The following is a 26,770-nucleotide window of genomic DNA, read 5'->3' as shown; positions in this document are numbered from 1 at the left end:
ATCTTTACTTTTCTAAATTTTATAACAACAAAACCATTCTTTGTTTCAAGAAATATTATTTCCTGTTCAGTTTGAAAAGCCATTAATTGCATTGCTCTCTTGTGCAACAAGAGGGTTGGTGGTCGTATGAGTTTTGATATCAGCAGCATTTGTGGCAATTTCACTTGGAGGATGATAAGGTAAGCTCTTCAATGCCTCTCGAAGTCAATGAAATTTTAGATCCATTAGATGCATTCAGGTAGCTTAATTGGAGGATATGGAACTTTTCGGTCTACAGTTAACAGTCATAAGCTATTGGTTAATCAATAAAAAACTGCAATCAATCATTTCTCTCTCTCTCTCTCTCTCTCTCTCTCTTTGTGTGTGTGTATATATATAATTTAATTGTATAGCTCAATTATATAAACAATTAAATTATACAGTTAACAATCACATATATATATATAATTTAATTGTATTATAATATATTTTGTGGTTTTGAACATCATACATTTAATATATGACCAGCTTGTCCAAAAATCATTCAGAGAAAATAAAAATTACATATAAAAAACAAACTTTCTTTTTAAAAAAGCTTGCCCTTTTGAATCAATTTTGAACTTTCCATTTCCAAAGCACAAATAAATAAGTTTATCTCACCAAAAGAAGAAAAAAACAACTACAATTTAGCCTAGAAAAGATGTTCCCTACAATTGAGCCTAGAAAAAACAACTACAAATAAATAAGTTTATTAACATATTCATTGTTAACCGTTTGATAACTGTTATCTTCTCATCTCTGGGCCACCCTATCACCACATGAGAATCATCCTCAATAACTAGCCTTTCTAATTTCATCTCTTTTGCTTTTTGTACCCCATAGTGAACAACCAATAATTCAGCCTTTGTAGAGTCTTCAAAACCTTAGGAGCCTGAAAGCAGAGCTAATATATGACCTTCCTTATCTCTGAAAACACCTCCCACACCTGAAGATCCCATGTTGCCATAACTACTCCCATCAAAGTTCAACTTAATGTAGTTGTTTTCATACAGAAACCAAACTTGCTGAGCTCTAATCTTTACATCTTTACTTTTTGAATTTTGTAACAACAAAACCTTTCTTTGTTTCAAGAAATATTGTTTTCTGTTCAGTTTGAAATGCCATTAACTGCATTGCTCTCTTGTGCAGCAAGAGGGTTGGTAGTCGTATGAGTTTTGTTATCAGAAGCATTTGCAGCAATTTCATTTGGAAGAAGGTAAGGTAAGCTCTTCAATGCCTCTCGAAGTCTCTGAAATTTTAGATCCATTAGATGCATTCAAGTAGCTTAATTGAAGGATATGGAACTTTTGGGTCTACAGTTAACAGTCATAAGCAATTGGTTTATCAATAAAAAGACTGCAATCAATCATTTCTCTCTCTCTCTCTCTCTATCTATACACACACACATATATATATATAAGAAAATTAAGAAAAAAAGTGAAAAGGAAATTCACAAAATTTTGAATCTTCTATTCCTTATGAGAATTATGACCTTATATCATGAAACAAGCAATTTCACATAGATTTAAAGAACACACAGATTGTCATCATCATCATTGCCTTGTCCAAACCATATGGGGTTGGCTACATGAATCCTATTTTGTTATTTCATTCTGTTCATGAGCACAAAAATACAAATCTGGATCCATGAGCATGAGAGTTTGGCAAATTTCCCTGTCTTCTTTTAGTTTTGGATTGTAGTATAATTGGTCATATTTCTACTCTATCTACAGTGTTTTTTTTGTGGCTTATTAGGTCTGTCCTAATACTGGGAGGGGAAAATACAATTCAGAATAGAGCAAACTATTGGGAAATTACCATATTTTGGGTTAAAAATCACTATTATCCTTCACCAGTTCAACTTACAAACATGTTAACTCCTTTGGAAAGATAACATGAATGTATAGAGTATTTCCAACTACCCATCTTTTATATTATAGTATATGCAACTACTCCTTTTGAAACATAACACCATAAAGATAAAATCTCAAAATGAAATCTACTTCATTCGTTACATATGTTTCCTTTTTTAAATCCTAACCAAATTCAAACTGGGAACTAGCAAGCAATATATAAATCTCATTTGTGCCAAATATTAATTCTATATGTAGCAAAAAGAATTATAACACCAACTAAAAGGCATACTTAATAAATGATTCCCATTCATGTAATGGGAGTAGGTACCATGTGAAACTACTCATTAAGGCATTTGGGATGATTTTCCTTTCAGCAAGAATCATGGAATTTATTATTTTTTTGATAATTAGTATGAAATGTGTTGAATTAATAGTGAATATTAAATATTTGATTGTTTTAGATAAGATTTTTATATCTCCTTTTTTCTTTTTAAATCCATATTTTATAAAATTCATTGTTCATCAACTAATTTACCCAACTAAGTTTGAAGATCTATTGACAGGGTTAGTATCATCTTCTTTCAAGGGTTCATTGTTTTAATGTTTCAGTAGCTCCTTTAACCATGACAAGACCCCATTTGATATTCTTTGACCCTAACATGTTGCTGATTCTTTGCATTAGTTTTATATATTGTTTGAATATTTTATAATGATGACCTTATGTGTTGTCCCATTGGCCTGGATGGTGGAATAGTGACCTGTTGACTGAGAGTAAATAGCTATATAAACTTCTGGCCAAGTTTTAAAACATTGGGATTCTGACGTGTTCTCAAGAACAAATCCTCCTTAATGTTTCTTTTCATTTAACCCCCTTCTTATACGTAAAATCTTCCTATTTTCTGCTAACCCTAATAACTTATTTGCGCCATGTCTTGCTGATCGACCCCACTCCTTTAAACCTTCCTAACAAATTCATATTTTCCCCTGCTTTTAAATCCCTGGATGTTTGACTTCCCATCTCCAGCTCAATCACACAGATGTCCCCTTATTAAACTTGTCCCTTATCGAAGTGCCAGAACTTTCCCTGCTTTCTCCCGGCTCATCCTCTTCTTCATTTCCAACCCACCTCCACAATTGGCTGCAAAGCACCACCTCTCTGCCATATTATTCTAGCCAATCAAAACATCAAATTAGCAAATTCCTTTACAAATACTCTTGCTAAACAAGGGGTGAGAATGGAACATTTTTTTGGGCAGTGCTTTAACCGTTTTTTGACTTCCTTGGGGAGGGTTAATATCTTTTATCTCTCCCCTTGTTACATTTGCAATCTATCTTTCTTTCATTAATAAACTTTCTGTTATTGATAAAAATTATCAAATCAGAATTGAAACCCTGTCTTTTCTCATCCATATTGTAGAATATTGCTCTTCTCTCTTAATCAACCATCTTCATAAAACCCTCTTTTGAAAAGCATTTATCTATTTTCTCACCCAACAGTCCAACTGATTTAAAAAAGAGGCACAGACACGTTTCTAATATCTGCATCATGTGACCAGTGCTATAACAAGTGAATTGTTAAAGCTATGAATTTGCTTGATTATGTACTTAGCAATATATCATATTAATTAACTAATCTTTGTTTTGCTCGGCTCACAATCATTAATTGACAGAGCTTTAAATTAATCAAAAAAATGTTACACTAAATGAGTGAGATGAGAATATCCCCATTTTTTAGTAGGTTCAAACCAATCCTGACCATTGAAATGAATTGCCAACTCTTGCACTGGGAGGGACTGTGAAGTGTATACACATATAAAGATTTCAATAATTAGGGACGATGCTTATGAGTTCAACTTATTCCATTTGTTTTCCTATTCCTTTTGATTCCCCCCAATTATTCTTATTAAAATAAACTGGTTTGGATCATAGAAAATTTGGGTTGTGGGCTTACTGTTGGACAATTTTTGTATGCCCTTAGCTTCAATTAATTCTGATGTACTCTTGATATTTAATGTAAATAAATGAAGTACATGTTTGATTCATGTACAGTGGTATGCTTCTGTGTAAGACCCTAAAACTAGACACATAATGAGGCTTGTGTTGGTTTTGAATGTTCACAGCCATTGGATAAGTCTGGGGAGATTTATCCTACCAGGCTGACACTGGTGTGCTGCCAACTATTGGGGTGGCTTATCTCAGCTGCCAGGGTGAAACCCAAGGCACATGCAGTGTAGGATTAATTGAACCCTTGAACTAGACAAGATTTCCAGTATTGCCTTGGACCTTGGAGATTGATGGGCAAAACTAGAAAGTTACACCCGACCCCTAGACCCGATTATGGTACTACACTAGGTGTTGGATTAGGCTGTTTTCGATCTGCCAATCAGTGAGATCCTTAGCAGGGGTCAAAACCTGGGTATGTTGGGACAGTCTGAGAATTCATCTGAGTGGGTGATCATAGTGACGGGATCAGCCCCATTGTCGGACAAAGGTAATGATCGGGGATGCACTCTCTCTGATGGAAACCAAACTGCCGGCAGTTGATTTCAATCATTGGAATTTTGTTTTTGCAAAATTTATATATATGATATATATTTAAGTATGGTTTCAAAATGTTTGCAAATGGTTTTAATTCCCGGGATCCATGTGAGTAGTGAAGGGATAGGATATCCATCACATAGACGCCCAAAGATTGCGGAATAAGGGGGAATTTCAAAAATTTTTCTCTCCCTTCAACTGGGAATCACATTCCCTATTTAGAAAATCATATTTTCAAGGATCATTCTTGAACCATAAACTGAACCAGATCTGAACCAAAAGGAGTAGGGAGGGATTATACCTGATACGGAGAAACAGTATCTCCCAATGGAGGTGTTCACGCCCAAGGAAGGATCCAAAATCTGCTCCCACTAAAGATGGCACAGTGCAGGATGGAGCAGAATCAGCAGTGTCCTTCCAAAAGTACTTGACCCTTCGCAAGAATCAACATGATGACTTGTGAATACAGCTTTAATCAATATTTTCTCCAAAAGATTGGTATCAAGATCAAATCTTGATTACTCCTATAGAGAGTAGGAGATCAAACTGCTGGAGAAAGTGGCTGCAGGAAGGAGGCGGCAAGAGAGTATTCATAGGGTGCAGAATTCTCTCTTATCGTGATTTCAGCTCTGAAAACAAGAGTATGTTGGTTGCATGTCAAAAGGCTGCCGCCCCCTCCTCCTTTTATGGACTTAAAGAGATCAGCTCCTAATTCCATTAAGAGTTGCTAATCCAAATCATATTTGGATTAGAAGCCCCTTTAAGTGATAAAGGATAACCCTTATCTTATTTGCAGATCAGATCAGCCATCTCCTAATCTAATTAGGAGGCTTCCAGATCTAAATCTTATTTAGATCTTGGACTCTCTAAGTGGATGGGGTCTAGGCCCAATCCTGTTAGCTGATCCATCTCAGAATTCACTCTTTTTAATTGACTGATCAAATCAGCCCAGTTCGAGATGGGCTTAAGGCCCATTTAAGGTTATGTACTCACTTAATCTTCCAAACTACTGCCTAGTTGGGCTTTCTTGTATGGCGTGGGACCCAAATATTGATCTACACATCAGCCACATGGGGTCGGCCCAACCTTTATTACAAGGCCTGGCCGAATACACTGTTATGGACAGTGCACCCCCTGAAACTAATCTCATGGGCTCTATGGGCCCAAAACTTACCCTAAGTGGTCCCTGAGCCAAGCCACCTTGTAACATCAGGGACTGTGGGTAGATGCAAGATTAGCCCATCAGGTATTATCCTCAATGGTCTTACACTTAACCTCTCAACCCATAATGATCATACACTGCCCGACAAGAGAGGACCTCTTCCTCGGCTGCAAGGAACAGTGTTGCACTCTCTACTTATATGGATCCGGGAATTAAAACCTTTTGCAAATCATTTTGAAACCATAATATATATATTTTTATATAAAATATATTTTGCAAAACAAATCTCAACGATTGAAATCGACTGCCGACAGTCTTGGTTTCCATCAGTGATAGTGCATCCCCGATCATTACCTTTGTCCGACAAAGGGGCTGATCATGTCACTATGATCACCCACTCAGATTAATTCTCAGACTATCCCAACATACCCAGGTTTTGACCCCTGCTAAGGATCTCACTGATTGGTAAATCAAAGACAATCCAATCTGACACATAGTGTAGTATCATAATCGAGTCTAGGGGTCAGGTGTAACTTTCCAGTTTTGCCAATCAATCTCCATGGTCCAAGGCAATACTAGAAATCTGATCCAGTTCAAAGATTCAATTAATCCTACACTGTATGTGCCTAGAGTCTCACCCTGGCTTTTGAGACAAGCCACCCCAGCCGTCTTGGTTGCACCACAATGTCAGCCTTGTCAGGATAGGTCTCCCCAGAGCGACCCACTAGCTGTGAACATTCTAAACTAACACGAGTCTCATTAATTGTCCAGTTTAAGGGGATTACACAGAAACATGTTAGACAGCTTTGTATGCCCTTAGCTTCAATCAAAATGATGTACTTTATGAGTTTATTGTAAATGAATAAAAGTGCATATTTGATTTGTGTTCCCTTGGTATGTTTCTGTGTAATCCCCTTAAACTGGACACTTAATGAGACTCATGTTAGTTTAGAATGTTCACAGCCAGTGGGTCGGTTTGGGGAGACCTATCCTGATAAGGCTGACACTATGGTGCCACCAAGTCGGTTGGGGTGGCTTGTCTCAGCTACCAGGGTGAGACCCTAGTCACATACAGTGTAGGATTATTTGAATCTTTGAACTAGACCCGATTTCCAGTATTGCCCTGGACCTTGGAGATTGATGGGCAAAATTGGAAAGTTACACCCGACCCTTAGACTCGATTATGATACAGCACTAGGTGTCAGATTGGGCTGTCTTTGATGTACTAATTAGTGAGATCCTTAGCGGGGGTCAAAACCTGGGTATGTTGGGACAGTCTGAGAATTCATCTGAGTGGGTGATCATAGTGATAGGATCAGCCCCTTTGTCGGACAAAGGTAATGATCGGGGATGCACTCTCACTGATGGAAACCAAGGCAGCTGGCAGCCGATTTCAATCATTGAGATTTGTTTTGCAAAATATATTTTATATGAGATATAAAAGTATATATATATATATATATATATATATATTATGGTTTTGAAATGTTTGCAAAAGGTTTTAATTCCCGGGATCCATATAAGAGAGAGTGCAAGACTGTTCCTTGCAGCCGAGGGAGAGTTCCTCTCTTGTCGGGCAGTGTATGATCATTATGGGCTGAGAGGTTAAGTGTAAGACCATTGAGGATAATACCTGATGGGCTAATCTTGCATCTGCCCACAATCCCTGGGTGTTACAAGGTGGCTTGGCCCAGGGACCACTTAGTGTAAGTGTTGGGCCCATAGAGCCCATCTGATGGGTTTCAGGGGGTGCACTGTCTATAACAGTGTATTTGGCCAGGCCTTGTAACAAAGGCTGGGCTGAACCCATGTGGCTAATGTGTAGATCAATGTTTGGGTCCCACGCCATACAAGGAAGCCCAACTGGGCAGCAGTTTGGAAGGCTAAATGAATACATAACCCTAAATGGGCCTTAAGCGCATTTCGAACTGGGCTAATTTGATTAGTCATTAAGGGGCGAATTCTGAGATAAGATCAGCTGATAGGATTGGGCCCACACCCTATCCACTCAGAGTGTCCAAGATCTAAATGAGATTTAGATCTAGAAACTTCCTAATTAGATTAGGAGATGGCTGATCTAATCTGCAAATAAGATAAGGGTTATCCCTTATCTTAAAGGGACTTCTAATCCAGATATGATTTGGGTTAGCAACTCCTAATGGGATTAGTAGCTGATCCCTTTAAGTCTATAATAGGAAGAGGGGGCGGCAGCCTTTAGACACAATAGACAACCACCAGCAACTGTCTTGTCTTCAGAGCTGAGATCACAGAAAAGAGAATTCTGCACCCTGCAAATACTCTCTAGCCGCCTCCTTCCTGCAGCTGCCGCCTACAGCAGTTCGGTCTCCATTCCTTGGGAGAAATCAAGATTGGATCTTGATTCCATTCTTTTGGAGAAAAGATTGGTGGAAGTTGTATTCACAAGCCGTCCAGGTGATTCTTAAGAAGGATCAAGTTCTTTTGGAAGAACACTACTGATTCTGCTCCACCCTGCATTGTGCCATCTTCAGTGGGAGCAGTTTTTGGATCCTACCTTGGGCGTGAACACCTCCATTGAGAGATATTATTTCTCTGTATCAGGTATTATCTCTCCCTACTCCTTTTGGTTCAGAGCTGGTTCTGTTTATGGTTCAAAAATGATCCTTGAAAATATGATTTTTTAAATAGGGAATTCGATTTCCAATTGATGGGAGAGAAAAAATTTTTGAAATTCGCCCCCTTATTCTGCAATCTTTGGGCATCCATATGATGGATTTCCTATCCCTTCAGTGGTATCAGAGCCATGATTCAAATCTTGAACCATTCTGTTTTAGATCCGAACCTGCGCAAATAGGGAGAAGGCGTTCTACCCAATTTGCACAAATATGGGTTTTGGAAAATTTGTTCCCAAAAATGATGGGCAAATAATCTAAAATTAATTTTATATAAATCTGATTTTTTTAGAATAATTCTATATGATTTTCTTGATTTATGGGCTATTCGTACAAGAGGAGATCGAATTCTTGGTTTGCTCAGGGATAACTGCAAGATTTGCAGTTTCTTGAATTTATTTATTACATTTGGTCTGTAAATAATTTTTTTTTAGACTCAATGTATAGGCATTCGATCTGATCTAATAATTAATAGAAATAGGATTTCTATTTATTGTTATTTTTGGATCGAAGATGGCGGCACAGAGAAGGAGATTTCCCAGATGGGACATTCGCTATTTGTGATTTGCAGTTTGTAAAACTGCAATCTGTGATCTAACCTCTGTTTTGCAGGATGGAGTGTGCGAACAGCCCTGATTAACTGATTCTTGATTTTCTTTTATCAATTATTTAATTTCAGATTATTTTTCTTGAATTAAGGATTTAATTAAAGATTAAAACCAAGACCCATTCGAACCAAGATTGGTTCAAACTGTTTGGACCAAATCAAGGGTTTAATCAAGGATGAAAGTCAGCCCTAATTTTTCTACTAATGGGCCTGAGGATTGATATTTAATTAAATGGTTAATTCGGCCCAACCTATAAAGGCCCAGTTTTAAATAGTTAAAACTACTAAAAGCCCACTTTAAAGGATAAAGCTATATGGGCCGAACTGGGTAACCCTAATTCAGCCCATATACCTAGATAATATTAATGCTTAATATTATGAAATTTTAACGGGCTTCTAATGGGCCTTACAGATAATTAATTGATTCGATCAATTTATCCCTGCATGAGATGTATGGATGTGTGATGTGCTGCGTACATGGGCCATAAGTACTTGGCCCATGCTCATTCGACAGTGGCTCTTGCGCACACCATGGCTGAATGCACATCATTGCTATAGTGTCCCTTCTGGTCATTGGATGACCTCCCTTCAATGGTGGGCCCCACACCTCATCAAGAGGATATGTGCGGAACTCTAGCTGAATTAAGGCCCACCGAAATCTGGCTTTATGAAAGTTAGTGGGAGCCACTTTGGTTTGACATAAATCAAACTAGGGCGTAATTATTTGTTCCCTCCAGCTAATATGAGTGCAACTGATAGGGAGATTCATATGATGAACTCTCTAAAGGCCTTCCATCATTAGCATGAGGATGGGTCCTTCAGAAATGAGGAAACGCACCAGAAAATGGGCTATCCATTTGCTGTTGGGCTTGTCTGAGTGTTTCATAAGATGATAGAGGTGTCATAGACCGATGTGGGAGGGGCTTCACCAGAAAATGGGAACTTGATGGGTTTGTCGAAGCCCTCAAAATTAGTACTAGTCCCACAATAAAATATTTGTAGTAAAAGTGGTTCTAGGTCGAATCCCACAGGTAGCAAATCAATAATCTCTTAGCCGAATGGGTAAAGTAATTGTGTGGGAAAATTAAATAACTAAGATTAAAAGAATAACAAACTAAACAAAGAAGAGAAAATCAGTCTTACCGAATTCTGGTTCAAGGGTTCAGGTTTCAGCATTCTCGCAATTCAAGCATTTAACCTTAGATTTATTAGGATAGCCATAATAAACCTTGTGTTTTCCTAACTCAGTTGACCAAACCCAGCATTCGATCAACACTTATCACCACTCAACTGGGTACGATAGTGTTCCATGTTAAACAATGATAGCATTAAGATTTCTAAAAATAGTTAAACCAAAATGACAATAATTGAGATAGCTACAATTACCGAATTTTGTTCCATCGATTCTTTTAGGTTGAACCATGTTAAAACATTGGTCAAAGGCTGTCACGAACAATTGACCCAAAAAGATATCAACCTAATTGCTACTTGTACCATTATTCGTGACAATTACGGATCACCGAAATCATGGATAGCAGTAGGAAATTCAACATTAATTCAGTTTGTTAGACTAATTAACATTAACATCCAATAAAAATGTGCACAAGAACCAATGAATACTTGAATTAAAAAGAAAGAAAATAAAGTAACTACAGAACCTCACAATGGCACAATCGAACCTCCCCCCTTGAACTAGAAAAATAAGCTTAGCTGCTCATGATCTGCGCAATCTCCATGCTTTGCTTCTCCATGGCCGAACTGATCTTCTTGAGTTGCTTGATGCTTGATTGCTAGATGATTGAGTGATTCTAGAGCTGGTTCGCCCCTCTCTTTATATAGCCAAAGGAGATGGCTGTTTTCCAACTCCTTCTAGGAGATCATCTTATCCTTAGGGAGTCTTGATCTTATCTTCTTTGAACTAATCCTATCATATCTCTTATCTAATGCTCTAATCTCAATCTTCTTATCTCTCTAGGATTACATTCAAGAATTTAGATCTGATAAAACTCTCTCCTTGGAGATTACATTCGAAATTCGGACTCTTAACTCTTGAGTTCGAGTTGTGCTGCTTTAAAACTTGGGCTGCTTCAAGGTACTTCTGCGAGTTGGGCTTAAGTTGTGAAATGGGCCTGGCTGCGAACTTGCTCCGACTTTGGGCTCATTGTCGTACTTGATGTGAGCCGAATCTGTTAAAACCCAAAACATAAAAGTTGTGGGCCTTCTTTTCATCTTTCTAATGCTTCTAGAATTTTCCAATTCGGTATCCGGAATTAAGAGTTAGGCCCAGATTACTGACTGTCGCCGAAACTATGCAAAATCACCCGATTTGCCCTGTTTTCTTCCAATTGCCTTCTTTATTGCCCTGAATCGAAATACAAGAGTAATGAGTCCATTTAAGTAATAAATAAATGTAAAAGAGTGAATATTAGGGGATAAAATTAGGGTTCGTTTTGGTCTCATCAAATCCCCCCACACTTAAACTTTGCCCGTCCTCGGGCAAGGCAAAAACTCAAGTAACACAAGAGAGACTAACTATTGATTTTCAATCTTTCTTTTTCTCTACATGAGGCCTGGTTCATTTCATGCTTTAGTACAGACTTGGTAACATTTCCCTTTTCATCTCTTTCTCCCCTTTTTCTTGTCCAAGAGTGATTGCAAATCACCATTCCTCATGGTCCCAAGTTAAATAGATAGTCAAGGAGACAAGCCTTCCAAGGCTGAAACTCCTTGGACTGCATGGGTGCTCATTGCTTTTAACAAACCAATTCAGCTAGATGCAATTACTTTCCTTTGAATCAAAACAATGTGTGCTTATTGCCATAAGCTTGCTATGTATCACATCTTCACCACTTAGTGTGAATTCCTATGATCTGAAGGTGAGAATGGGGTTGGGGTTCTAGGGTGAGTGCATCTTATGCTCCATCTCACTCTTGCCTTTTTTTCAAGATGTGAGTGCATTTTATGCTCCATCTCACACTTGCTTTCATTTTTAGATGTGAGTGCATTTTATGCTCCGCCTCACACTTGTTTTTTGTTTCTAGATGTGAGTGCATTTTATGCTCCATCTCACATTAGTCACGATTTTAGTTTCAAACTCCCTTTCTTTTTTTTTTTTTTACAAGAATCACAGGGTTACACTGCCTGATCCATGAATTCATTGATCATGGTCTCTATATGCCTAACACAGCAAGTTCTAGAATAATCAACCCATGTTTGATAGATAATTATGTGAAAATCAATCAAACCCTTATGCATCTTGCCTATTGATCAATTAAAATCATGAGGTACCATATGTAGCCAAGAAAGATTTAGTTAGTCATGCTTGCATCCTATCTTATTCAGCCTAAGCACATGATTCCTAATAAGTTGAAATCGTTCAAGGATAAGTTTCCGGGAGCAGAAATTTGAAGAAGGTAAGGTATCACAAATTTCCATCAGATTTCCCTAATCCCCCCACACTTAAGTTATACATTGTACCCAATGTATGTGATTATGCATAAAGTAGAAGGATTTGGGGGTACTTCCCTATTTGTCTTGTTGGGTTCCTGCTAAACACAAAAATCAAAACCAAACAAAATAACAAAATTAACTAAACACAATGGATTGCCTTCTAGAAGCGCAATTGTTTAACGTCGTTATGCTCGACGTTCTCCCTTGCTACCCTAACTCTCGTGGTTGCAGCTTCTGGTGTGCTCCCCTTCCATCCATCATGGGTGGGTTCAAATCTGGAATAGGGGCCTTCGTATCCAATTGTGCACTCGATTTTTACTCCTCTTTTTCAAAAATTTCCTGCACAGTTGGATCAAAAGTGTCAATCGAATAGATCGAATGGTCTTCAATTGGGTACTTCATAGCTTCAAAAATATTAAATTTAACAGTCTCTCCATCACATTCGACGGAAAGGGTACCCTCGTCCACATCTATATTGGTCTTGGCCATTTTCATGAATGGCCTGCCTAATAGAAGTGGGGCTGAACCTTCGATCATGTTCTCCTTCATCTTCAGAATGTAAAAATCAGCTGGGAAAATTAAATTGTTAACCTGCACCATTACATTCTCAACAATCCCTTCTGGGTAGGTGTTAGAATGATTAGCTAATTGGATAACAACTTTAGTTTCCTTTAAAGGACCTAATCTCAAAGCATAGTAAATGACATTGATAGATGCACCTAAGTCTAGCATGGCATGCTCGATTTGCTTATTGCCAATCACACAAGGTAGGGTGAACATACCTAGATCAGCATGTTTTTCTGGTAAGGTCCTCTTGATCACGGCTGAAACGTTCTCTCCAACTCATACCTTAATGGGGCTTTCGTTTGAGTCCTGTATCTCCTCTTCTTCTTGTCTTTTATCCGCCTTCCTTGGTGAGGTAGGTTCTAGTTGCAGTTCCTTCCCGCTTCTCAGCACCACTGCACTTACATTCTCCTTGGGGTTGACTACCATTTGTGATGGTAGTTTCTCGGAGCTCTGCACCTCCAACTTGCTAACGGCAGTGGCAAGTTGGCTGATTTGGTTCCCCAAATTCTGAATGTTGGCTCTTGTTTCCTGTTGAAATTGCTGAGTATTTGTAGCTAGAGCCTTAATTATATCTTCTAATGACGTACCTGAATTCGAGGGTTGGCTTTGCGCTGTGATGGGTGTTGAAAACTGGGGCTGTCGACTGAAAAAATGGGGCTGGTATTGCTGCTGTCCTCCTTGGTTCCCGTAGCTTAGGTTTGGGTGATCTCTCCACCCCGGATTGTAATAATTGGAGTAGGGATCATACTTTCGTTGGGGCTGGCCCGGGAATCCTCCTACGGCATTGACTTTCTGCATCGAACCATCTTGCAATGATGGACACATGTCCGTAGGATGGCCAGGAATAGAATAGATACCACACACCCTGGCAGTTTGTACTTGTCCTGCAGCGAGTTGTCTTACCAAAGCAGTTAGGTCAGAAATCTGATTTTCTAAATTTACATGGCTTACCTCATTAACCCGTCTAATGGTACCGTCTGTCCTTGCACCGAACTGTTGTGAATTTTCAGCCATGTTGGAGATTAACTCCCTGGCCGCTTTGGGTGTCTTGTTCACCAAGGCTCCTCCACTGGCTGCATCGACCATACTTCTATCCATGGGCTGCAGCCCTTCGTAGAAGTATTGGATTAATAGTTGTTCGGGTATTTGGTGATGTGGACAGCTAGCAACAAGTTGTTTAAATCTTTCCCAATATTCATATAGTGTCTCACCCCCAAATTGCCGAACTCCACATATTTCTTTTCTTATATTTGCAGCCCGGGATGCAGGAAAATATTTGTCCAAGAATATCCTATTCATCTCATCCCATGTGCATACTGAACCGGGAGGAAGAATATACAACCAATCATTTGCTTTATCTCTTAAAGTAAATGGAAAGGCTATTAGTTTTACCTGGTCCTCGGTCATACCGTGGGGTTTCATGCTTGAACAGATGACATGAAATTCCTTAAGATGTTTGTGAGGGTCCTCACCTGGGAAACCATGAAACAGAGGTAATAATTCAATCAAACCAGATTTGAGTTCAAAGGCTACCTCAAGAATGGGGTACGTGATGCATAAAGGTTGTTGGTTCATAATTGGTGCAGCCAACTCCCTTAATGTCCTCTCTCTGTCAGCCATTCTTTCTACTTCTTCGAAGATGGGAATATCACAATCTGAATTCACCTTCTTTGGTGAATGATCCTTCCTTTGCTTCGCCTCCTTTCTTAAACGACGGGTGGTCCTCTCAATTTCGGGATTGTACTCGAGTTCACCTTGTTGAGAAACACGAGTCATAAAACAAAAGAGGTTAACAAGAGGAAGGTAATAGCTAAGAAATTAAAGTTGCTCCCCAGCAATGGCGCCAAAATTTTGACGGGTTTGTCGAAGCCCTCAAAATTAGTACTAGTCCCACAATAAAATATTTGCAGTAAAAGTGGTTCTAGGTCGAATCCCACAGGGAGCAAATCAATAATCTCTTAGCCGAATGGGTAAAGTAATTGTGTGGGAAAATTAAATAAATAAAATTAAAAGAATAACAAACTAAACAAACAAGAGAAAATTAGTCTTACCGAATTCTGGTTCAAGGGTTCAGGTTGAATTGATTGACCATCGATCCTAGGTACACTTCAGCATTCTCACAATTCAAGCATTTAACCTTAGATTTATTAGGATAGCCATAATAAACCTTGTGTTTTCCTAATTCAGTTGACCAAACCCAGCATTCGATCAACACTTATCACCACTCAACTGGGTATGATAGCGTTCCATGTTAAACAATGATAGCATTAAGATTTGTGAAAACAGTTAAACCAAAATGACAATAATTGAGATAGCTGCAATTACTGAATTTTGTTCCATCGATTCTTTTAGGTTGAACCATGTTAAAACATTGGTCAAAGAATGTCATGAACAATTGACCCAAAAAGATATCAACCTAATTGCTACTTGTACCATTATTCGTGACAATTACGGATCAACGAAATCATGGATAGCAGTAGGAAATTCAACATTAATTCAGTTTGTCAGACTAATTAACATTAACATCCAATAAAAATGTGCACAAGAACCAATGAATACTTGAATTAAAAAGAAAGAAAATAAAGTAACTACAGAACCTCACAATGGCACAATTGAACCTCCCCCCTTGAACCAGAAAAAGAAGCTTAGCTACTCATGATCTGTGCAATCTCCATGCTTTGCTTCTCCATGGCCGAACTGATCTTCTTGAGTTGCTTGATGCTTGATTGCTGGATGATTGAGTGATTCTAGAGCTGGTTTGCCCCCCTCTTTATAGAGCCAAAGGAGAGGGCTGTTTTCCAACTCCTTCTAGGAGATCATCTTATCCTTAGGGAGTCTTGATCTTATCTTCTTTGAACTAATCCTATCCTATCTCTTATCTAATGCTCTAATCTCAATCTTCTTATCTCTCTAGGATTATTTTCAAGAATTTAGATCTGATAAAACTCTCTCCTTGGAGATTACATTCGAAATTCAGACTCTTAACTCTTGAGTTCGAGTTGGGCTGCTTTAAAACTTGGGCTTCTTCAAGGTACTTCTGCGAGTTGGGCTTAAGTTGTGAAATGGGCCTGGCTGCGAACTTGCTCCGACTTCGGGCTCATTGTCATACTTGATGCGAGCCGAATCTGTCAAAACCCAAAACATAAAAGTTGTGGGCCTTACTTTCATCTTTCTAATGCTTCTTGAATTATCCAATTCGGTGTCCGGAATTAAGAGTTAGGCCCAGATTACTGACTGTCGCTGAAACTGTGCAAAATCACCCGATTTGCCCTGTTTTCTTCCAATTGCCTTCTTTATTGCCCTGAATCGAAATACAAGAGTAATGAGTCCATTTAAGTGCTAAATAAATGTAAAAGAGTGAATATTAGGGGATAAAATTAGGGTTCGTTTTGGTCTCATCAGAACTCTCTCACGGTACCTTGGCGTTCACGAATATGATGGGAAGCACTCACTAGACAGAAAGGTTTACCTGAAAACGGCTCTGAACCTTGTCTGACAGAGGCCAAAGGGAAAATGATGAGTGGATATGATTATTCACAGAAAGGTGGTAGTGTTATGCAGCTGAAACAGTTGACTCCATGCACCCTCTGTGATTTCCCACATTTCCAGAGACAACCCGTAGTCTCCATCACTGAGAAAGGAGGGAATTCTCAGAGATGAATAAATGGAAATGGATCATAGATTAAAATCCATATCTATTAAATGAACATGAATCAAATTAGGTTGTGGACTGATGTTGCTCTTTTATCAAAAAATGGCAAACAGATCTTTTGCAAAGCTTCTTGATGACAACAAGCTTAAGGGCCCAAACTACGTTGACTGGTATAGGAACTTTATGCTGGTCCTAGCTTCTGAAAAGCTGAACAAAGTGGCAAAGAATACTACCCCAGAGCATCCGGGTGACAGGGATTTTGAGGCTCGAAGGAGAGACTATCAAGAATAGGAGGAGAAAAACTCCCTAGCCTGGTGTTACATCATTGCTTCCTTGGACAACCCAATACAGAGGCAGTTCGATCAAATCGAACTTGCCAAGGACATATTGGATAGCCAGAGGACAATGTATGAAGAGTAGAATCGTTCTACTTGACAAATTGTCTTGAAATAGTTCATGACCACTCAAATGTCCAAGGGCCAACAAGTTCATGACCATTGTCTTCGGATGATGGGCGGCATCAACGAACTGGAGGCTCTTGGATCCAGGCTGGACCTTTTAACCCAGATAGATGCTATCCTTAATTCTTTGCCTCCTTCTTTTAATCCGTTCATCATGAATTATAACCGGAACAAGCTGAAAGTCAGCTTGTAGGGGCTCAGCAATATGTTGCAAAGAGCCGAAGAACTTATTAGAAAGGATGAGCCTGTTGCTATGCTTGTTGAATATAGCAAGACGGGCAAGAGAAAGAGGAAGGCAAAGAAGCCTCAGAAGAAAGCCACCAAGGGTAAGAAGTAGAAGAAAGACAAAGCGTCGGATGCCTGTCACTTCTGCAAGAAGACCGGTCAGTAGAAAAGGAATTGTCTTGCCTACTTGGAATCCAAGAAAGGTAATTTCGAAACTTGTGTTATAGAAACCAATTTATTGGTAGCTTCTACGTCCTCGTGTATTGACTCCAGGGCTTCAACTCATGCATGTAACTCACTGCAGAGGTTCAAGGTAAGCAGAAGGCTGAGTGAAGGAGAAGTCACTCTCTAATTGGGGATACTGCAACTATTGCAGCCGCGGCAATAGGAACCATGGAGTTAATTTTTAGAGAAGGAAAAGTTGTACTGAAAGATTGTCTTTATGTACAAAACTTAAGAAGAAATTTGATTTCTGTTTCTAAACTGTGTGCATATGGTTATTCTGTCTTCTTTAGTAATATGATTATTATTAAAAGAAATAACAGATTCATCGCATCCGGGGAACTGGAGAACAGTCTCTATGTTCTACATCCTTCTCTAGAAACTAACATAACCGAAACTACGTCGGCTGAAATCCCCAAGAAGAGAGCCCGTGATACAGTTAATCCCACGTGTCTGTGGCATTACTGACTTGGCCACATCGGTGATGACCGAATCACAAGGTTGGTAAAGGATGGTCCTATGGATTTTCTAACTGTAGAAGATCTTCCCACCTGTGAGCCTTGCCTACAAGGCAAGATGACGAAATGGCCATTTAACAATAAGCCTAAAAGATGTACAGGCACACTTGACCTAATACATACTGATGTATGTGGTCCCCTGAGTGTTAGGACACGGAATCGACACGTGTATTTCATCACCTTCACAGATGATTTCTCACGATATGGTTACGTGTACCTAATGAGACACAAGTCTGAATCCTTTGAAAAGTTAAAAGAGTTTAGACAAGAGGTCGAGAAATAGTTGGGGAGAGAAATTGAAGCCCTTCGAGAAATACAATGGGATAGTATCACAATTAGCTCATCCTGCTACACTACAATTTAACGGTGTTTCAGAGAGGAGGAATAGGACTTTATTGGATATGGTCCGGTCACTTCTCATACACTCAGAGTTACCCACATCCTTTTGGGGTTATGCATTAGAGACTGTGATTTACGTGCTGAATCGGGTTCCAACCAAATCGGTTCCGAACACTCCATATGAACTTTGGACTGGAAAAAAACCAAGTGTCAGACACTTGAAGATTTGGGGTTGTCCAGCATACATTAAAAGAACGAGTGCAGACAAGTTGGAATCCAAGACCAGCCGTTACCTATTTGTAGGCTACCCAAAAGGCTCTGTAGGTTACATTTTCTCTGACCCAAGTGAGCAGAAAGTGTTCTGCAGTCGAAATGCCCAATTCTTAGAAACCAATTACATCCTGGACACCCATCGTCAGGAAATTGTTCTTGATGAGGAGAGCTCAGGAGCAGTGGGAGATGTCCCACAAGTTCCAGATAGTGACCAACCTAGAAGATCCACTCGGGTATCCAGGCCACCAGTCCGTTATGGTTATGACTAGGATAGTTACCTGGTGGAAACCTTGACTAGTGAGGAGAATCCCATGACTTGCGCAGAAGCTATGTTGGACATAGATTCCCAGAAGTGGGTGGAGGCCATGAGAGCAGAGATGGACTCAATGGAGATCGATGGAGTCTGTACTCTAGTAGATCCACCCTCCGGGGTAAAAGCAATCAGTTGCAAATGGATTTACAAGAGGAAGAAGGGCCCCGATGGTAGGGTTGAGACCTTCAATGCTCGTCTGGTGGTGAAAGGGTACACTCAGAAAGAGGGCATCGATTATGAGGAAACCTTTTCACCTGTGACCATGATTAAATCCATTAGGATCCTGCTAGCTGTAGCAACATACCATGATTATGAGATTTGGCAAATGGATGTCAAAACTGCATTCCTGAATGGAGATCTTACTGAAGATATCTATATGCAGCAGCCGCAAGGCTTCATAGCTATGGGTCAAGAAACCATGGTATTTAAACTTAATAGATCCATTTATGGACTTAAGCAAGCTTCTAGAAGTTGGAACATCCGTTTTGACTCTGCTGTCAAATCGTTTGACTTCGAGCAGAATCCGGATGAACCCTGTGTTTACAGGAAGTATAGTGGAGATAAGGTTACCTTCTTGGTTCTGTATGTAGATGACATTCTACTCATTGGGAATGATGTAGGAATGTTGACTACGGTAAAAGTATGGCTTTCATAGCAATTCTCCATGAAAGATCTTGGAGAAGCCTCCTATATACTTGGTCTTCGACTCTATAGAGAAAGATCAAAGCGGATAATAGGATTATCCCAATCTGCCTACATTAACAAAATAGTCAAGAGATACAGCATGGAAAACTCCAAGAAAGGAAATGTTCCTTTCAGTCACGGAGTCATTCTCTCCAAGAAGATGTCTCCCAAGACTTCTAAGGAGATTGATGGCATGAAAGATGTTCCTTATGCCTCTGTCGTCATGCTGTGCAATCACCCTCACATTGCTCAAGCAGTGAGTGTAGTAAGCAGATTTCAGGCCAACCCAGGGCAGGAGCACTGGACTGCTGTGAAAAACATACTTAAATACCTTCGAAGGACAAAAGAGCTTTGTCTAATATTCAATGGTAATTCACTACAGGTCCAAGGGTATACAGATGCCGATTTCCAGTCAGATCCAGATGATAGAAAGTCTACATCTGGATATGTTTTCACAATAGAATTGTGTGCTGTTTGCTAGAAAAGCTGCAAACAGGGTCCACTACAGACTCCACGACCGAGGCCGAGTACATTGCCGCAAGTAAGGCTGCCGAAGAAGCCGTGTGGATGAAGAAGTTCATTTACGAGTTGGGAGTAGTTCCATCCAGCACATCACCCATCCCATTGTTGTGTGACAACAATGGAGCTATTGCTCAGGCTAAGGAGCCACAAGCCCACTCGAAGTCGAAGCACATAGAGAGGAAGTACCATGTACAGAGGGAGATTGTTGGTAGAGGGGATGTCCTGATTCAGAAGGTAGTGTCAGCTGAAAATGTAGCAGACCCATTGACAAAGCCACTATCACAGAAAGTGTTTGAGAAACACGTGGAAAGCATGGGATTCCGGCTAGTACCTGATTGGACCTAAGTTTAAGTGGGAGTTGTTAGACAGTTTTGTATGACCTTAGCTTCAATCAAAATGATGTACTTTATGAGTTTATTGTAAATGAATAAAAGTGCATATTTGATTCATGTTCCCTTGGTATGTTTCTGTGTAATACCCTTAAACTGGACACTTAATAAGACTCGTGTTAGTTTAGAATGTTCACAGCTAGTGGATTGGTCTAGGGAGACCTATCCTGACAAGGCTGACACTATGGTGCCACCAAGTCGGTTGGGGTGGCTTGTCTCAACTACCGGGGTGAGACCCTAGGCACATACAGTGTAGGATTATTTGAATCTTTGAACTGGACTAGATTTCCAGAATTGCCTTGGACCTTAGAGATTGATGGGCAAAACTGGAAAGTTACACCTGACCCCTAGACTCGATTATGATACTGCACTAGGTGTCAGATTGGGCTGTCTTTGATGTACCAATCAGTGAGATCCTTAACAGGGGTCAAAACCTGGGTATGTTGGGACTGTCTAAGAATTCATCTGAGTGGGTGATCATAGTGATAGGGTCAGCCCCTTTGTCGGACAAAGGTAATGATCGGGGATGCACTCTCACTGATGGAAACCAAGACTGCCGGCAGCTGATTTCAATCGTTGAGATTTGTTTTGCAAAATATATTTTATATGAGATATAAAAGTATATATATATTATGGTTTCGAAATGTTTGCAAAAGGTTTTAATTCCTAGGATCCATATAAGAGAGGGTGCAACACTGTTCCTTGCAGCCAAGGGAGAGGTCATTTCTTGTCAGGCAGTGTATGATCATTATGGGCTGAGAGGTTAAATATAAGACCATTGAGGATAATACCTGATGGGCTAATCTTGCATCTACCCGCAGTCCTTGGGTGTTACAAGGTGGCATGTCCCTGGGACCACTTAGGGTAAGTGTTGGGCCCATAGAGCTCATCTGATGGGTTTTAGGGGGTGCACTATCTATAACAGTGTATTCGGCCAGGCTTTGTAACAAAGGCTGAGCTGAACCCATGTGGTTGATGTGTTGATCAATGTTTGGGTCCCATGCCATACAAGGAAGCCCAACTAGGCAGCAGTTTGAAAGGCTAAATGAATACATTACCCTAAGTGGGCCTTAAGCCCATTTCGAACTGGGCTAATTTGATTAGTCATTAAGGGGCGAATTCTGAGATAAGATCACAAAAGAGAGAATTCTGCACCTTGCAAATACTCTCTAGCTGCCTCCTTCCTGCAGCTGCCGCCTACAGCAGTTCAATCTCCATTCCTTGGGAGAAATAAAGATTGGATCTTGATTCCAGTCTTTTGGAGTAAAGATTGGTGGGAATTGTATTCACAAGCTGTCCAGGTGATTTTTGAGAAGGATTAAGTTCTTTTGGAAGAACACTGCCGATTCTGCTCCACCTTGCACTGCGCCATCTTCAGTGGGAGCAGTTTTTGGATCCTACCTTGGGCGTGAACACCTCCATTGAGAGATATTATTTCTCTGTATCAAGTATTATCTCTCCCAACTCCTTTTGGTTCAGATCTGGTTCAGTTTATGATTCAAGAATGATCCTTGAAAATATGATTTTCTAAATAGGGAATTCGATTCCCAGTTGAAGGGAGAGAAAAAATTTTTGAAATTCGCCCCCTTATTCCGCAATCTTTAGGCGTCCATATGATGGATTTCCTATCCCTTCAAAACATACCAAGGGAACATGAATCAAATATGCACTTTTATTCATTTATAATAAATTCATAAAGTACATCATTCTGATTGAAGCTAAGGGCATACAAAACTGTCTAATAGCTTCCACTTGCACTTAGGTGCAATTAGGTACAAGCCGGAGTTCCATGCTTTCCACGTGTTTCTCAAACACTTTTTGTGATAGTGGCTTAGTCAATGGGTTTACCACATTCTCTGCTGATGCTACCTCTTAACATCATTCTCCCGTAGGTCCAGTGTTGTCACATAACAGTGGAATGGGTGATGTGCTAAATTCAAAATTCAGGAATGAAAACCTTCATTCATAAGGCAGCCTCACTTACGGCAATGTGCTATAAGTGAGCTACCATCTGGATCCGACTGAAGATCGGCATTTGTATACCCTTGGATCTGTAGTGAGCTACCATGGAATACTAGACAAAACTCTTTTGTCCTTCGAAGGTACTTAAGTATTTTTTCACAGCAATCCAGTGCTCCTGCCCTGGGTTGGCCTGAAATCTGCTTACTACACTCACTGCTTGAGCAATGTCAGGACAAGTGCACAGCATGGCATACATGATGCTTCCTACGACAGAGGCATAGGGAACGTCTTTCATGCCATCAATCTCCTCAGAAATCTTGGGAGACATCTTAAGGGAGAGAGTGACTTCATGCCTGAAAGGAACGTTTCCTTTCTTGGAGTTCTCCATGCTGTATCTTTTGACTATTTTGTCAATGTAAGCAGATTGGAATAATCCTATTATCTGCTTCGATCTATCTCTATAGAGTCGAAGACCCAGTATATAAGAGGCTTCTCCATGATCTGTCATGGAGAATTGCTGTGAAATCCATACTTTCACCATAGTTAACATTCCTACATCATTCCCAATGAGTAGAATGTCATCTAGATAAAGAACCAAGAAGGTAACCTTATCTCCACTGTACTTCCTGTAGACACAGGGTTCATCCGGATTCTGCTTCTAGAAGCTTGCTTAAGTCCATAAATGGATGTATTAAGTTTACATACCATGTTTTCTTGACCCGCAGCTATAAAGCCTTGCGGCTGCTGCATATAGATATCTTCAGTAAGAACTCCGTTCAGGAATGCAGTTTTGACATCCATCTCCCAAATCTCATAATCTTGGTATGCTGCTACAGCTAGCAGGATCCTAATGGATTTAAGCATGGCCACAGGAGAAAAGGTTTCCTCATAATCGATGCCTTCTTTCTGAGTGTACCCTTTCGCCACCAGACGAGCTTTGAAGGTCTCAATCCTACCATCGAGGCCCTTCTTCCTCTTGTAAATCCATTTGCAACCAGTTGCTTTTACCCTGGAGGGCGGATCTACTAGAGTCCAGACTCCATTGGTCTCCATTGAGTCCAACATAGCTTCCGCGTAAGTCACGGGATCCTCCTCACTAGTCAAGGTTTCCACCAGGTAACTATCCTAGTCATAACCATAACGGACTGGTGGCCTGGATACCCGAGTGGATCTTCTAGGTTGGTCACTACCTAGAACTTGTGGGACATCTCCCAGTGCTTCTGAGCTCTCCTCATCAAGAACAATTTCCTAACGATGGGTGTCCAGGATGTAATCGGTTTCCAAGAATTGTGCATTTCGACTGCAAAACACTTTCTGCTCACTTGGATCATAGAATAGGTAACCTATAGAGCCTTTTGGGTAGCCCACAAATAGGCAACGACTAGTTTTGGATTCCAAATTGTCTGCACTCGTTCTTTTAACGTGTGCTGGACAACCCCAAAATCTTCAAGTGTCTGACACTTGGTTTCATTCCAGTCCAAAGTTCATATGGAGTATTTGGAACTGATTTGGTTTGAATCCGATTCAGCATGTAAATCATAGTCTCTAACGCGTAACCCCAAAAGGATGTGGGTAACTCTGAGTGTATGAGAAGCGACCGGACCATATCCAATAAGGTCCTATTCCTCCTCTCTGAAACACCGTTAAGTTGTGGTATAGCAGGAGGAGCTAATTGTGATACTATCCCATTGTCCTTTAAGTAGTCCCTAAATTCATCAAAAAGATACTCGCCACCTCGATCTGGTCGAAGGGTTTTAATTTCTCTCCCTAATTGTTTCTCGACCTCTTGTCTAAACTCTTTGAACTTTTCAAAGGATTTGGACTTGCGTCTCATTAGGTACACGTAACCATATCGTAAAAAATCATCTGTGAAGGTGATGAAATACACGTGTTGATTTCGTGTCCTAACACTCAGGGGACCACATACATCAGTATGTATTAGGTCAAGTGTGCCTGTACATCTTTTAGGCTTACCATTAACACGTGTTGATTTTGTGTCCTGACACTCAGGGGACCACATACATCAGTATGTATTAGGTCAAGTGTGCCTGTACATCTTTTAAGCTTACCGTTAAATGGTCGTTTCGTCATCTTGCCTTACAGGCAATGCTCACATGTGGGAAGATCTTCTACAGTTAGAAAATCTAAAGGACCATCCTTTACCAACATTGTGATTCTGTCAACACCGATATGGCCAAGTCGGTAATGCCATAGACACGTGGGATTAACTATATCATGGGCTCTCTTCTTGGGGATTTTAGCCGGCGTAATTTAAGTTATGTTAGTTTCTAGAGAAGGATGTAGAAAATAGAGACTGTTCTCCAGTTCCCCGTATGTGATGAATCGGTTATTTCTTTTAATAGTAAATGTATTACTAAAGAAGACAGAATAACCATCTGCACACAATTTTGAGATAGAAATCAAGTTTCTCCTTAAATTTTGTACATAAAGACAATCTTTTAGTATAACTGTTCCTTCTCTAAAACGTAATTCCACGGTTCCTATGGCCGCGGCTACAACAATTGCAGTAGTCCCCAAGTAGAGTGTGACTTCTCCTTCACTCAGCCTTCTACCTACCTTGAACCCCTGCAGTGAGTTACATGCATGAGTTGAAGCCCCAGAGTCAATACACCAGGGCGCAGAAGCTACCAATAAATTGGTTTCTAAAACACAAGTTTTGAAATTACCTTTCTTGGATTCCAGGTAGGCAGGATAGTTCCTTTTCCAGTGGCCGGTCTTCTTGCAGAAGTGACAGGCATCCGATGCTTTGTCTTTCTTATGCTTCTTACCCTTAGTGGCTTTCTTCTGAGGCTTCTTTGCCTTCCTCTTTCTCTTACCTATCTTGCTAGCTTCAACAAGCATAGCTACGGCTCATCCTTTTTAATAAGTTCTTTGGCTCTTTGCAACATATTGCTGAGCTCTTGCAAGCTGATATTCAGCTTGTTCATATTATAGTTCATAATGAACGGACTAAAGGAAGGAGGCAAAGAATTAATGGTAGCATCTATCTGGGTTGCAAGGTCTAGCCCAGATCCAAGAGCCTCCAGTTCTTTGATGTATCCCATCATCCGAAGACAATGGTCGTGAACTTGTTGGCCCTTGGTCATTTGTGCTGTCATGAACTGTTTCAAGACCTTTTGTCGAGTAGAACGATTCTACTCTTCATACATCATCCTGAGACTGTCTAACATGTCCTTGGCTAGTTTGATCTGATCGAACTGCCTCAATATTGGGATGTCCAAGGAGGCAATGATGTAACACTGGGCAAGGGAGTTTTTCTCCTCCCATTCCTAATAGTCTCTCCATCGAGCCTCAGAATCCCTATCACTCAGATGCTTCGGGGCTGGATTCTTTGCCACTTTATCTAGCTTTTCAGAAGCTAGGACCAGCATAAAGTTCCTGTACCAGTCGGCATAGTTTGGGCCCTTAAGCTTGCTGTCATCAAGAAGCTTTGCAAATGATCCGTTTGCCATTTTCTGATAAAAGAGCAAACATCAGTCCACAACCTAATTTGATTAATGTTCATTACAAAGGTATGGATTTTAATCTATATTCCATTTCCATTTATTCATATTTGAGATTTCCCTCCTTTCTCAGTGACGGAGACTACGGGTTGTCTCTGGAAATGTGGGAAATCACATAGGGTGCATGGAGCCAACTGTTTCAACTGCATAACCCCACCACCTTTCTATGAAGGATCATATCCACTCATCATATCAGTTTTCCCTTTGGCCTCTATTAGACAAGGTTTAGAGCCATTTTCAGGTAAACCTTTCTGTCTAGTGAGTGCTTACCCATCATATTCGTGAACGCCAAGGTACCCTGAGAGAGTTCCCATTTTTTAGTGAAGCCCCTCCCACATTGGTCTATGATGCCCCTATCATCTTATGAAACACTTAGACAAGCCCAATAGCAAATGGATAGCCCATTTTCTGGTGCACTCCTCATTACTGAAGGACCCATCTGTTAGACAGTTTTTGTATGCCCTTAGCTTCAATCAGATTTGATGTACTTTTGTTATTTAGTGGAAATAAATAAAGTGCATGTTTGATTCATGTTGTTTGGTTTAATTCTGTGTAAAACCCTAAAACTGGACATTTATAGAGACTCGTGTTAGTTTTAAATGTTCACAGCCGTTGGATAAGTCTAGGGAGATTTATCCTGCCAAGGCTGATACTGGTGTGCCACCAAGTGTTGGGATGGCCTGTCTCAGCCACCAGGGTAAGACCAAAGGCACATGCAGTGTGGGATTACGTGAATCCTTGAACCGGACCAGATTTCCAGTATTGCCCTGGACCTTGGAGATAGATGGGCAAAACTGGAAAGTTACACCTAACCCCTAGACTCGATTATGACACTTC

Source organism: Nelumbo lutea, chromosome 7 (assembly GCF_056320005.1).
Source record: "Nelumbo lutea isolate HS-2025 chromosome 7, American lotus-T2T, whole genome shotgun sequence".
NCBI lineage: Eukaryota > Viridiplantae > Streptophyta > Magnoliopsida > Proteales > Nelumbonaceae > Nelumbo > Nelumbo lutea.
Note: the sequence above shows the minus strand (reverse complement) of the source record.